Here is a 15427-nt window from a genome sequence, read left to right on the forward strand (position 1 = left end):
TTAAAACAGATCACTTCCATTCCCATGGCTTTCACAACCTGACTATAAGAAAATAAATTGCAGCACAGGGAGCTGGCAACTTATGGTCTGTGTTTGTAAGAGGAGGAGAGGGCAAAAAGCTGCATGTAATATTTAGTGCTTTGCACTGAGAGTGGGTTACGCTATGAAACCCCCCCTATTTTTCTCTAAACAGTTATGCATAAAACAAAATAGCAATCTGTCTTCATGTGGTTCAAACCAGCCTCTCTCTGATATGTGATTTTAAAGATGCCTAAACCTAATTTATAAGCAGCATCTTTCCAATTACAATTAAAAAGTGTCATAAGTATTAACCCTGCATTCTTCAGTGGGGTTAAAAGAAAGGAAAATATATAACAAAAAAAAAATCTTTGCTAACCAACATTAGCACCAGGATGGCTATAAAATTGCTTTCTATGTGGCTGTGACAATTCAGGTGTCATTTGCGCTTGGGAAGGAATATGAATAGTTGGTCACTTTGGGACAATACTCACCTAACTCCCTTCGGAAACCATTTATTATACTACTAAATAATTTATTCCCGGTACTGTGCTCAGCTATGGTACCATACATCAGCTCATCCTTGAAGAGATGATCTCTATAAAATTCTTCACTGAGTGGCACTTCCCCAGTGTAGGAATCATGACTTGTCCTGTGGCCAAGGTATCAGTGCAATACAGCACTGTCTTCTTCAAACATATCAAACCTCAGGGAAGGCTGGTAATTTCCATAGGCTGGTAATTTCCATTTCCCCCCTAAAAACCCAGACCTACTTTCCTTTAAAAACTCTGATCTTTGCATCATGTCCCACCCCCTCGTACACTGCAGTTTCTATAATTGTCACCTTATGTAAGAGACCCAGAACCAGGAGCAGTTATTTATCAGTGTTTGTATGCCCTTGCTTTCTCCCCAGAGAGCACTAAGATAACGTAGCAGATTCCCCCCATTTGATACATGGGGGCCATTGCATATCCTTTTGCCTGGTGGTACCTGCCATCACCTGGTACCCACCATCACCCTAAGGGGAGTGATGCTGGGGGTAGAGAAAACAGGTTCACACTGTTGGTACCATGGTATCTGTGCCCCAGTGTCCCCCCTCTGGTCATGGCACAGGTCCTGTGAGACACAGTAGGCGATGGGGTACCCTGCTCTACTGATGCCCTGGGTTTTGCGTGAAGGGAGAGCTGCGGGAAAGCAGGAGGGTGCATCCACAGCCCCAGAGCCACTGCAGTACATGAGCGAGCATGCATGCATGCAGATAGGGAGCCAAGCTTCCTTCTGACTTCATCCCAGGAGCCTGCTTGTGTCTTTTAAAATGTTTGTGTTTATTTTCAGGTAGCTCTTTTGCAGCATTGTCACTCAGCTGGTTTCTAACTGACCTGGCAGGTTTTTACTGCTCTCTTCCTGCTTGCTGGCAGAACAACACAGTCTTGGGGATTTATGGGCCCTGGCTCCTGTGCAGGAGCTGTGAGCAAAGCCTCCTCCTGAGGAAAGGAAGTTTTTGCTGACAGATGCCTCTGTTTGAAGTGTCTGTGTGTATTTAGGCCCTGATCCATCAGAGCACTGGAGCACGCACTCAGCCTTAGGCACATCTATATTACTGTCACCAGGCTAGTTAGAGTAAGGTGGGTGTTTTAAGTCTTTTGTGGGCTTAAAGCTTTGGTTTATTGTCCTGGAAGCTCATGCAGTTATGTAGCCTGCAGTGCTCTAGGTTGATGATTTACAGAACAGCTAAAAAAGAAAGTTTGCAGCATGTAATTGTGCAGTGAAAAAATCACAGAACTTCCTTGATCCTTACTGGGGAAGGGCTTTTACAAGCAAACATGCATTTACTCTTTTTAATAGGCATTTCAGCCACAAAATTTATGAACTCGGCCCATCTTTCCCCCTGTGCAAAGCACCAATAAGCAGGAGTTGCTCCAGGAAAAGTCAGTGGTGTGTGCCCTATAAATGCCTGTTAGACACCATTTAGGGTGCTGGGGCTAGCAGTCACCTTATAAGGCTATATAAGTTCTCCAAAATTTAGTCGCTGCTTCAACCCACTCCTTGTCTTGGCTATTTGGTTCATATCAAGCTCTTTTTAATTTGTTTGAGGTTTTTTTGTTTGTTTTTTACATCTCCCTTAACATTGTCATGGGAAGTTACTTTGAGGGAAGCAGATAGGAACTAGTGTTACTCCAAAAGGCTGGAATGGTTTCTAAAGAGGCCAGAAAAGTTTCACAACAGAAAAATCTAGTTCATAGAATATTACGTTTCTTAAAAAAAAAAAAAAAAAAAAAGAGAAAAAGGTTGGGTTTATTGTAAAAAAAATCAACTTGCTATCAGTGAGCTGACTTTTTGATGCAGACAAACCAGCATCCTAGTTTGATCTTTGTGTTACTGGTATCCTCTATCAACTTTCTTCTTTGGGCAAACCATTTCTTCAGTGACCTGCTGTAGCCTGGTGCCCTCAGAAGCTTATCGTCCCTGCCCCTTGCCAGGCCACCTTCCTTCTGTTTCTCCCCCGTTTCTGCAGAAATGAACTCCAAAGACTGTGCAAACCAAATAAAGACATAATTTTTATAAGATGCCACCCATACAAAATTAGTTTTGCTGATAAGGGAAATCCACTTCTTTGCTGAAGGAGAGATAGGAAGCAGCCGTGCCAACTCAGGGTATGGTAAGCAGCCAGGACTGGAAATAGCAGTGCTCAACCTCAGAGTTCATCAGTGAGCCACTTCTTCAATAAAATAGCCCAAACAATTTCCTGCTCCTTCCCTAATTGCCTCTGTCTGAAATTCTTTTCCTCCTCTTTGGCTTGAGAAACACTACTGCAAGTCCCTTTACATTTCTTCTCTTCTAAAACCACTTTGCTTTTACAGACAGGGTTGAAAACTCACCTCAGGTTTTTTTGCAAAACAGAAGTTAGGCTTCTTAATTTTATTATTTGCTCATCTTCCACAGTGGTGATATATAGCAATAACCAGTAAATACGAATTTTTACATTTGAAATATAAAGCTACTTGGTTTCATCATTGCACAATCTGGGTTATAATAAAGCTTGGTTTTCACCTGACCTTTAGCAATCAGCAGATTCAATTACTTGTAGCATTTGCTGAAGATCCTCCAGGGGTCTCACCATGAATTATACTGTATTCTACAAATAGATATGACAACACTAATCAGCAAATTAAATGACAGCAATCATTGCTGCAGAGATACTTAAACATCTGATTGAGCTAGTGCATTGGACCTACACAGCCTACAGCTTCAGTCTGGAAGAGATACTGCTCTCATGCATAGGAAATGCTGACCTTGCAAGCAGAAACCTGTAGGTTACTTAAGATATCCAATAAAAAAATAAAAGAGAGAAAAAGGCTGATGCATCCAAGAAAACGCTAATGGACATTCATTTACAGTGACCCCAGTCCCTTCATTAATATTTTTCTCTGATGTTGCCACCTGTTTACACAATTATTTGCAGACTGACCAGGGCTGGACACTCTCTAATAACCACTCTTTCCCCAGGGTGGGGGAAGGCATGGTAGAGCCATCACTGTCCCAACATCAGGATGCTGCCTTCCTCCAGGCAGACCTTACCAGGTGGACCTAAGGCAGTACCTCCTGGAGTTAATAGCCTAATCAATAGCAATTTCTTAGTGGATGTGGACCAGTCCATGTCCCATCTCCACCCTCATTGCCCTATCAAGTTACAGCAGAAAAGCCTTTACTCATTAAAACCCCACACTGCTGGGACTGTGCCCCATGTGTTGTCTGCACAGTGTGATGAGACCAAAAACACTGGACAGGAAGGGCAGGATGCAGAAAGGCAAGACTCTTGGGTGCAAAAGTCCTTCTACAGGTCATGGAGCAAAGGAGGCTGTAGCTGGGATGAGGTAAACCTTTGGCAAAGAGAAGCATGGAGAAACCTGAGGCCGTGTCTCTGCTGGGAAGGTCAGACAAATGAGCACCAAGACACATGCTGCACTCACAGGCAGTGTCACCTTGATTTGGCCCCATCCTCAAGCCTTTCATTAGAAGCATGTGCTACAGGAGGTGGGGTCAGCATGGAGCAGAGAGATGTGATCACATCCTCTACCACAAGCTGTGATTTTGACAGCTCTATTACAGTCTTACAGAAACAACTCCTGGGAAGTGTAAATCACTGTAAAAAAAAATCAGGGAAATAATCTGTCCTGCAATATACCAGCTTTCACTGAGGAAGAGGACTAGATGCCAGTGAGAAGATATGCAATGGGTTCTTTCTCTGACTTTTTCTTTGGCCATAGCTGGTTATTGTCCACCTGAAAACCACCATTTCTTCTACTTCTGTCTGCTTAGTCTATCTCCTGCTTGTTTCATAGCAGCTGTCTCTTCCAGGAGATAAATGCATTTTTCATATGAGCATGAAGACTTCAACCCCAGCTGAAGCGAAGAGATGAACAGCCCTTTCCTGAGATACGCTTCTTGGAAAGATGCCAAACAAGCACATCCCAGGAATCACAAGGTATGCTCAGAGTTGAAGGTTCACGTTAGCGTCCACATGAAGTAGTACCATTTGTGGGAGATACTGCAGTGATTTCCTACCCTAAGTACCATCAGTGCCAAGTCCTTGTGTGCTGATGCATGCTGTGCATGTCCATGCCAGGATTTGCTGAGGGGTTTTGTGAAAGCAGCTGCATTTCTTGGTTTAACAAGAGTGTCACCTCCTGTATAGACCAAGACTTATCTCATATGAAAACACAGCAGCATTCAAAGGAGTGTGATACAGTCTGGAGCCACCTCTGCAATAGCGAATAGAGCCACGCACTCGGCCTGGCATGTGACTCCAGCAAGGCAGCCCTGCTGGGACCGAAACCACATGATCTGCTCTTCTGGGAGCCTGCAGTATCACCTGGAGGTATTGGTCACCAGAAAAGCTCTTTGCTCTGCACACCTTTGAGTGATAGAGATCCATCTTCTTAATCCAGCAACATGCTCAATGTGGCTCTACCCAGCCACTGAAACACCAAAAATTTGGTATTACATTTCTTTTCTTTCTCCTCTAAGCTGCACACAGTACTTTGTAGCAAACCATCTGATAACTGAATACAAACAAGTCTGCTCGTTCGTACTGCCTTCTCCAGAGGCATTCTCCAGAGACACATACACAATTTTCTCTTATTTATCACTCCTCCCACTTTGCAGAAGGAAAGCAGCAGAAGTGCTGACAGAGGAGCTCCTGTCACACTCCCAGCTTCTGTTGACATTTGCACAACAGCGATAGGTTGTAAGGCAGAACAAATGGCTCATGAAGCAAGTGTGTGTTATGGAGCCCTACCCAGAAGAAACGCCTGTCAAGTACTCCAGAAATCCACTGTGACTTTGGTACATTTTTGTTTGACAAGAGGTATCCTGAAAAAGTTTATATTTCATTCCTCATTATTGCAAATTATTCTCCCAGTTGAAGTACCTTTTCTCTTAGGCAATACACTGCAAATTGGTGCTGCACCCTAGCAGTCAAAGAAGGCTCAATCAGCATCTTCTATCTGTCAAGGGAATGCCTTCAAGGACTTCACTCTGCACCCGACATTTCTTGTGAAGGGGCCCCTACAGCAAAAGGGGAAGTTTTCAAACTAAGGAGCAACACCTGAGTGCTGCTGGAAGGAGGCATCCTCACTAGCAGCTTAGAGAAGCTTTAACTACTGCACAGACTGACATACTTGATCTTTCTTCTACTTACAAACCAATTACAGTATCAAACACCTCCACAAGAGATGAGATTGCACAGGCTCAGCTGTAGGAAGTAGCATCGCAACCTGCCGTAGGCAATCTGCATGCCACAGGAGAGTGATTTCAATTTGAAAAAAATATTGTTTAATTCATGTTGCCCCACAGGCAACATGACACCAGTATCCAGGTTACATATCCAGGAGCTTTCATAATGCCACAGAAACTAAATGATGACCACTGTAAAACAACCTAGCCTCCCCTTAAGATGCTAACCATACACTAGCTTTGGAGCTGCCTTTTTATATCCATCTGCAACAGATAAGTGTCAGTCTCTTCACCCTGTCCCACCTGTGAGTCATCAGGTTTGACTCACTTTCCCATCTCCTGTTCCAGGTGGCCTGAGAAGCTGCCTGTAGATATGTGTTGTGTCTTCATGGCCTATTAACATGCATGCTGAGAGTATGTGTCTTCCCATTGCCTTCTTCATGCTGCTTGCTCCTCCTGGTGCTTTCATACCCAGGTGTTCCTGTTCACACTGGTCTTAACACTTCTATCTCTACAAAGGTGCACTGGGTCTGCAAAACTGCTAGCAACTTCATCCCATGGGGAGCTGTGCTTTGGCAGGGATCTGCTGCTTGTTTAGGTTGTCTTATGTTATTGCCATTGCATGACAGTCAGATGCTCAAACATAGCATGTTGAAGAAGTGGGTGTGTGTCTCTCAGGCAGAAGATTGCTATTTTGCTATTAAAGCAGGTCTGGTAAAGAATGAAGCTCTGTGCCTGATTTCGACTTTCAAGCCCACATTGTATGGCTTGGGAAGTCATACCGATAGCTTCTGCTGTGCTTAAGCAGTGCCTTTGCAATGGCATTATCATCTTACCTTTAACAACACACCTCCAAGTGCTGATGCCAACCTCTGTTGATGGCACTATCACCACATCAAAGTGCCTTCAGTGTTTTAGGGTGCCAAAAAGTGGCAGTTATGTTCTCAAAGTTTAATTCTTCAAACCCGATGCATACGTGCTAGTAAATCCTAATTCCTCACTTCCCAAACTTGCTTTCTTTGGAGCCCCCCAGGAAGCTAGAGTTTTGCTAAGGAGCGTGCTCAACCTCCATACTCCTCACAGGACAGCTCAGGGCTTATCACCTGCAGGGAGCCTCAGCAGAGGTCTTAATTTGCCTTGCAGAGAGAGGTGTCCTCTCATAGGAGTTGGTTTTTAGAGTACCCAGGAGGAGAGGACTTCATCCAAATCCCACAGAGGACTGCAATGCACTTTCTGTCCATCAGGAGGGTGATATAATCTTGCTTGTAGAGGATGGTACTACTAGCATTGTTAAACTGATGCAGTTATCCTTGCACATTGGTCTGGACTATGGGAAAAGAAAATGCTTTTGCTGAAGCACAGCAGCTCTGCTCAGTCCAGGGGCATGTCAGGAATAAAGGCAACTCGAAGACATTTTTAACTCTCTGCTCTGTCTCCACCACCTTGGTGCAGTTTGCCAAGGATGGAGAGACAGGCTGCCAGTCCCACAGAAACTGAGCCCTTTTCTCTTGCTTGCCTTTTTTGTCCACATATTTTTAAGGCACCGTTTAGTCCGCTGGGGCCATGGGCTTAGTCAGGGCTTTGTGGAAGGCTTGTCATACAATATTAATATAGTAAAAGCTACAAATAAGGTCTTTTGCTTTCTCCCTTCCCCCTTCCCTCTGTCCTCTGCCCAGGGTATTGCGGTGTTGTTTTGAGTGTTTATACAGCACCTCTTGCATCTGGAAATGGTTACAGGAAAAAATCAAGACGGGGCAGATATTTTAGCCGTGGAACACCAAGGAGAGTTTCATTTGTCATGAACTGGAATAATTAAAAGTACTTTTTGTGTGTTCTGGATGAGGGATGCTGACTTCAGTCAAGGCATGAGCTGTGCAAAATGCTTATTTTTATAGTTTTGACGTAAATCATGGAATGTTTTCATTCTTAATTTGGAACACTTGCCCCACATGTTCCAAGTCTGTAGATAAGTCCAGGCTCTTTTCTTCCTCACAATGTACATCCATACACATTAAAGTCTCAGAGTTGACTCCCCAAGTCATTTAGCTGGACTGAAGACCGGGTCAAAGCATCTTTTAAAAGTGGTAACTTCCAACTGTTCGCTAGACCACTGAGATGTACAATTTTGCTATCTAAAGTCTATCTTCCTCTCTGCAGAAGTGCTATGGATCATTTGCTAAACAAAACAAACCCAATATCCTCCCCCAAACCCGGCACACACACAAAAATAATTTCCTTGGTTATATTTTCCTCTGGAGATGTTTAAACTGTCAACTTTGCTGAGCTACGTTCTCCCCTCTCATTCTTTCTCATGGGAGCTGCCCTGTCACAGGGGACTCACTGCAAGCTCACATTTTGAAATTTTCCAGAGGATTTAATATTAATCCACATACAAGAGTGTTGTAAAATCTTTCTTTCTTGAAATGGTAAGATGCTATCAATAGCTTCTAGAGCTGGCATTGTTCAACTTTTGGAGCTAGTTGAAAATATAGTCAATGCAAACACTTCTGATCCCAGGATAACATGGACGTATCTTTCACTCACTGTCTCAGGCTACGGGCTCAGGATTGTTGGCTCATCGACATTGAGAGCCATTTCAAATCAACCCATGTTATTGGTGTCATTTAGCATTGAATGAGGAGGTCTCTCTCTGCATTTCTAGTTGTAGCTTCTCTTGTCCATGGAAGGTCCTACTTGGCCAGCAACAATAAACTCTTGATAACAGTAGGGCGCATCTCAAACCTCTAGAAGTGAACGTGGGAAAAGCAGAAGCTTTTATTTTGTTTTAATCAAAGGCATTGGCTAGGAATCAAATACTCTAATGGAAAGCAATACAAAGCTTTGTAAACTCACAGGGCCTATTTCATATCCTTACACCCTTAAGAAAGGGTTTCTTATATGTGCCGTCTCAGCTGTCAATCTCTGCAGCCACCCATGGTCAGAAGCAATGGTGCGAGATCACTGCCAACACCCTCAAGTTAGAACTTGGGCTCAGTATTTAACAGCCATGACACTCTATCAGTTAATATCCAATAAAATCCAACTCTCAAAACAGTTTATATGATTAAAAATTAAAAGCTGCCTATATAGAAACATAATGTTGCCAAAATGCTGGCTAGAACAAGCAACCTGGCACAACAATTTGCTTTACAGCCTTTTCATTTGTTGCAGTAAAAAGGATGGTGCAATCACTATTTCATTATTAAATAAATATTAATTTTTTTTTTCACTAACGTAGCAGAAATGTCTTTGTGGTAGTAGGAGGGATCTTGGCAGACCTGTGCCTAAATGCTGTGTTGATGCCTGTGCTTCTTGCCTTACAAGTCTCCTGTAGGGCGAGCACAGATTTAGTCTGAATCCATCCACTGCGATCGTGAGTGCCTGGCTGTCAACATGCCTGAATAGGCTTCATCTGCAATCAAAGCCACAGTGTGGCTCCGATGGAAAGCTGCCTGGTAAATTGATGTGATTTATTGTGAGACGAGTCCCGTTCCTGCTGTAACCAGTGGCAGATAGCAATTTTACAAGGGAAAGCAGGACCAGGTGCTGTTGGCTGGTGCCTGTATTTCTGATGTAGTGAGGAGTGCTAGACAGACAGATAACCCAAAATGGTTGTATAGAAACATCCTTCATCCCTCCCACCCCACCCTTTATATAAATACTACATGCTTTTAGTCAATTACCTGTCTTCTACAGCTCCCTGTGTCAGTGGTTTTGTGGCATTCACTGATTTAGAGTTGCTAACTCTGTTTTACTGCAAGTGTTATGATGTTTATTGGATTTTTTTGGAAGTATCATCTCCTAGATTCATGTGAAAATGGTTTCTGTTTCACAGATCAGGACCAGTCCCACCTCTGTCCCTCACCAAGGAAGGTGGCAAGCATGCAACCAGTAACTGCTATAAGCACCAGTAATGTCACTGGGGATAATTCTTATCATTACAAATGAAAATGAATTCTTTATTTAAATAAAGCCTCATGAATGTCTCAGTTTGGTTTTTGAGTGGGTGGTAGTACTGAGGAGTCAAACAATTCCCACCCTAATTGACACCGCTGGGCCATCATCTCACAGTGAACACACCACACTGAATTACACGATACTGACAGACTTACATCCTTACAATCCTGGCCCCAATTCTGAGGAGCATTATAAGAAATTGATTCGAGTGGCTGATACCAAGTGTTGATCCTCCAGCACTTGCATTTCTCCAGGCGTTAGTACCATCTGCATCCACAATGCTGCTGGGTTGCTGAAAGATGACGTGATTTGGACCAGATCCTCCTCTTGGCTTGGTGAGCACAATATTATTTTCATTCCACTGTCTGAAGGAGGCAGAGCTGGTGGCAATTTAAAGATCATACATTAACATAGGTTATGGAAATAATAATTTATGTCCTTGAGCCCTTCTCAGATCTTTCAGCAAAACCAGACATCTAAAGGAAAATCTAGTTCTTTGGAAAGCCATAGTAATGAGTAATGCACCCAAGAGGACTTGGGGTCCAGACGTGAAGGGATTAGCGTGATCCACCAGCATGGTTTTGTCATCTGAGACAGACTCAGGCATATACTTCATGTATCCCTGTTTCATATTGGCCACCTGGACATAAAAATGGGGGGAGACGGGAGCACTTTTCATGGCTCTGGTTTGTCTTCTCACGGGCAACAACATCACCCTTGACTTTTGCTGAGAGCTGTGAGCTTGCACTACTCTCGTTTCTTTCTGATATGCATAGCCATAGACTGCCATGGCTCTTGGTACATGTAGCTCTGAAAGAGGGGAAATACTCCAGTAACATTTTAGCCAATATGATCACAATAATCCAAAATGCTTTTACACTGGGGTGGAGCCCTCTGCTCTGTTGGGCATTTGTCAGCAGTCAAACAACATTAAAAATACCCAGTGCTCTCCCTGGATCTTGTTGCATTCATATAAGGAGTCATTAGACAACTTTCCCTCTGTTGGTGTTTGCATTCTACCTAATACTAGGATAACCTCCCCCCTCAAAAAACCCCCCACCCAAAACCTACCTGTTAATAGCTGCAACTGGGACAGTTCCCACTGGAGACAGAGGGATATATCTGCAGTTCCCTGAGTGTGCAGCAATGGGCAGTCAGTCAGGTGACCTAAGGCAAGTCTACGGTGATCTAGGGATTGAAAAACAAATATCCTCCCTCCCCTCCAACAAGGAACAATACCACCCTGAATTCCTGCAAATGCAGGGTTTCCAGTCTGGCTTCCTCTTTTTTCTTAAAAAAAAAGAAAAGAAAAAAGCAGAGCAGAGGCTTCTCTGGTGAGCTCTAAGACCTCCAAAGGATTTTTGGCAGCATCTGGAGATACTATTAAGTTTTCAGACTAGGTATGCATGGCACAGTAATTAGTTGCCCTGAAGAGACCCCAGTAATTGATGGAATTTTCTGACGTCTATTATGAAAGTACAGGATGGCTCTTCATGAAAAACAGCATTGGATTTTTCACTCTATATTCCAGATAGGATAAAAGTCAGTATATACACCTGGCTAGTAAATTCTGACACTTAAAGGCCTTTGTAGCACAAAGAGCTGACACTGAGCACTAATTGCTGTGGAGCTAACAAGGGGAGTGAGAGCACGCTGTGCGGAGGTGATGCTACAGTGTTGCTCCTTATGCGCTTCTACTTATGGGCAGGCAGATGTGTGCTGGTGGAGAAGCCAAGTCTCCCACGTTCCTGCACAGAAACCTCATTGCAACCCAGAATAAACAAGGCAGAGCTGCAGGAGCCCCTGGTCCTGGTGATAGGGGTGGCTCTGGGTGGCCAAGGTCCTGCTAAAGGGGTGGCAGCAGGCAAGATACACAGCGGCAAGACCTGGGAGGGAAGGAGGGTGGTCTTTTTGTGCACATGGAGCTGGTTTCAATCCCCTGATCTCTAAATTGGATTAGACAAGCTGTTTAAGAAATACCCATTTCTTTAAGAATTATCAAAGAAATCCCCTTCTAGAAGAAAAAGTTTTGAGGCTAATTTTGTAGAGCTGGGTCTTTACTTCTGGCGATGCTCCAGAGTGCTCAGAAACCAAGTGAACAGGGAAGAAATAGGACATGCACTGCACATTGGCATTTCAAATATATTAGATCAAATGCGATGCAGTTTTCATACATTTTAGGATTAGGGCTGCAAACTAGTGAGTCAGGAAAAGAGCACAAGTGCAATTCCCTTCCTGTTGGCAGAGCTGCTCCAGAGACCACCAGGTCTGCCTGCTCCTGCCTGGTGGTTTTCCTGTGCCAGGGACAGCAAGGCTGCCCCTCGCCTCCTCTAGCCTGGGTTTCTGCTGAGGCTGCTGCAGAGCGTCAGCTAGTGCCAATGGATGGGAAAGGTTTTAAAAACGAAAGCGCAACCCAGGAGAAGGGCAGGAACCTGCCAGAGGAATCGGTTTGTGTAAAAACCAGCTCCTTCCCATTTTATATGGAGCGCCCAGGCTGGTTTTCATAAAACTATTTTTAAGGTAGCACTATATATAGTCAAGTACTGCTTTGGTGCAACTACTCCAGTGCTTGTAAGTGATTGGAATATGCAGAAAAAAATGTTTAACTGTATTAACACCATGAGGCAAGATACGATAATTGTGTCAAATTCACCTTAGTCTGTAGTGAAGTGGGTCCAGTTAAAAACCAGGATTCGTACCACAGTATGTAACACCAGCAAACACTTGTCCCCATGCCCTGGTCCTGTCCGGCACCACCAGAACGCCCAGTCCACAGCTGTCGAGTGACATGCTGTGGTACTGGTTTGCTGGTGGGGACCTGCAGCATCCCCCAAGGGGTTGAGGACAGCAGCATTTCCATAGAGAGCCAGATAATTTCCTTCTCATTAGTTACTTTGACACAAGAAAGTTATCACAGCTCCCTGCTCTGTCACCAGGCTGAGGGAACAGGAATTTGTAAAGCCAGATAAGTTTTTTTTTTTTAAATTATGGCTATAGAAAATAGTTCCTTTTCATGGAAAGATGCAGCATAAAGGGAGAGTGCACGCCTGAAGCTGGATTTCCTCAGGGAAAGCAAAGTAATTATTTTGTTGCTATCAAGGCGATACCAGGGTGTTTTCTTCCTATTTCTAGGACCCTAATATAATAAAAGGAGCTAATAGCAACAAGATGAAAGAGGCATTCACTAGTGCTTTTGCTCTTGGCTAAATTGGGTCCTGCGCAAAAGAGAAGCAGCACAGAGTTTCTTGGCAGTGTGCAGATAGCGGAGACCCTGCGCTGCCCAGGGTCCTTGCGCTGCCTGGGGTCCTGTGGCACAGCACCATTTCATGGCATCACTCCATGTGTGGTACAAACGCAGGTGATGCAGGCCAGCATGTGCCACTTGCACCAGATCTGTGCTGTCCCCAGCCCTGCTGAGGGGGCTACCAGCCCAATTGCCCACCCAGTGCTTCCACAGGTGCAGGAAAACACCTCCTGGGGGGCAGGAAAGGACGTTTCCACCTTCCTTCCCTCTCCAGCTGGGCCTGGCAGCTGCCTGCAGGCTTCTGAGTGAGGCACAGAAGGCAGAGGCAGCATGAAGGGGCCTCTGTGGTCTCCTCCATCCCATAAATCACAGCAGCTAACAGCCCTGCTGATGGCTGGGCTGCCATCTCGGGCTTAACTATTGGAGGGAGCATTTTGCAGCAGCGAAGTGAAAGCAGGGTGTAATATTTATTTACTGAAGGGAATACAGGCCGTTTCTTTCTTCTAGAAGTCCCTTCTTATCAGGAGAGGCTTTTCCCCTAGATGCAGAGGGAAGTTCTAGGAACCAAGCTCTCCGCTGAGATCATTGCACCCTTGGATGGAAATAGTGGCACGTTGTGGCCGCTGCCGCTTCCTCTTTCTCGCTGGGGCTCTGTCTCCAGCTGTTTCCCTGAGGCTGACAGGCAGCATTCAATGAGTCAGAGACGTGTCTTACCACAGACTTTATGGCTTGGGTTAGCTTCCAGTCAGGGAGTTCATCTGCTCCGCTCAGCTGGTGGTGAGCTGCTAGAGTGCTTGGGTTGAGTTTCCTTATTTATTGCTGAGGGCTCCTGCGACGCCACGCTTCTACTGATTTACACCCTTGGAGAGAGGCGGCTCATTTTCTGGGAGACATCTCATATGGCTGAACCACAGTGACCACGCTCAGGGCTACTTTACTGACCTTGACAATTAAGGGACATTACAAAGCCTTTCCAAAGGGAATCACAACCTTGAGGGTGATCACGTGTCAAAGAGCCCTCCTCGGGGGGGGGAAAAAACCCTCCAAGAGAAGACCATTGTGATAAGAATCATGGACCATAAGGACAGGAGACACTGTGAGACCGTCTAGTCTGGCTTTTCCATCGCATTCCTCTTTGCTGCATCAACAATGACTGCACAGTGGGAGTAACACGATGTGGCACCACCTTCTGCAGCTCATCATCAACCTTTTCTGTCGATATTTGCAATTAATAGTCTCTGGTGTGCTTATGCAGAAAGGAAGAAAATAAAGAAGATTGTTCTCTGTGTCTAACTCACTTCCAGCTTCCCTCTGTCAGCTGGTGTTATGCCTTTCCCAGATTCCCAGAGCCCAGAAAGCTCTCCAGCCTCCAGTGGTTCTCCTGTGAAGCCTAACTTTTGGCTGTTGATCTATAGCCCAGGCATAGCACGGGGATGGCTTTTCTCTACACCTTCCTGAAAATGCCAATACAAAACCTGGACAGAGTACTTCACATCCGTAACCTCTTTCCCAGCTGAAGGCAAGTCACCTGCCCTGCTCACAGCTCCTGCCATTGGTAAATTAAATCAATGCAGTGGCATTTACCAACTAAACTTAACCTTACCCAAGAATAGAACAAAGTTTGATTCCACCCCCCCTTTTCTTTTTAAGTTATTTGATCTCCATTACAGAGGCTATAATGACTTATTTGAACAGGCCCATTATCCCACTGCAGCTCAGTAACACTAATCACATTACAGTTCTCAGCAATGAAGTTGCCAAGCTCTCCCGCTTATTAGCCAGGCTTCCACCATTGATAAAGTGACAGGTTTTAAATTTCTTCTCTTCACATTAAGCAGGTTGGCTTCAATTTGTTCCTAATTAGAGCTTGGCTCCTCCAGTGCCTTCTACCTGTATGATGGATTAGCATCCCTCACCATGTTTTGCAGCCCACCATTCCACAAAACCCAGCCCTTTAAAATTGTATCAGTTATACAGTAGTTAATGTGTTACCTCCAATATTTTCTTCTTTGCTGTCTGCAAGCCGAACACCTGGATTTTTCATTTCTTCAGTTTCTTTCTGTCAGATCCTCCCTTCTATCATGCTACCCCATGATACTGATCCTGAGGAACCCTACGAACTGAGCCTCTGAACCCAACCACTTAGAAAAAGTAAAAGGGAACTACGCTGTGGAAATCAGCACAAGCCCCAAGCCTTTCCTCCTGCCAGCTGTCCTATCAGTGCATGTGAGCCCCCCTTTTAAAGGGCCTTTTTTAATCCCAGAATGCGTTTCTGCAGTCAGCTTCCTTAACTTCACTAGTGACCATCACCTCCTGCTTTTTGCACAAGGCTTTGATTTCCTGCAGTGATGCCTTTGCTAAGTAGTCCTTCCTTCACTGTGCAGGGACTCCTTCTCCTACTGAGCCCTTAAGGAAGAGAGGAGTAAGGACAGGGCCCTGATCTGAGAAGGAACTAGGTCTGATGATGGCCAA

The sequence above is a fragment of the Phalacrocorax carbo genome, chromosome 3, assembly GCF_963921805.1.
Source record: "Phalacrocorax carbo chromosome 3, bPhaCar2.1, whole genome shotgun sequence".
In the NCBI taxonomy this organism is placed as follows: Eukaryota; Metazoa; Chordata; class Aves; order Suliformes; family Phalacrocoracidae; genus Phalacrocorax; species Phalacrocorax carbo.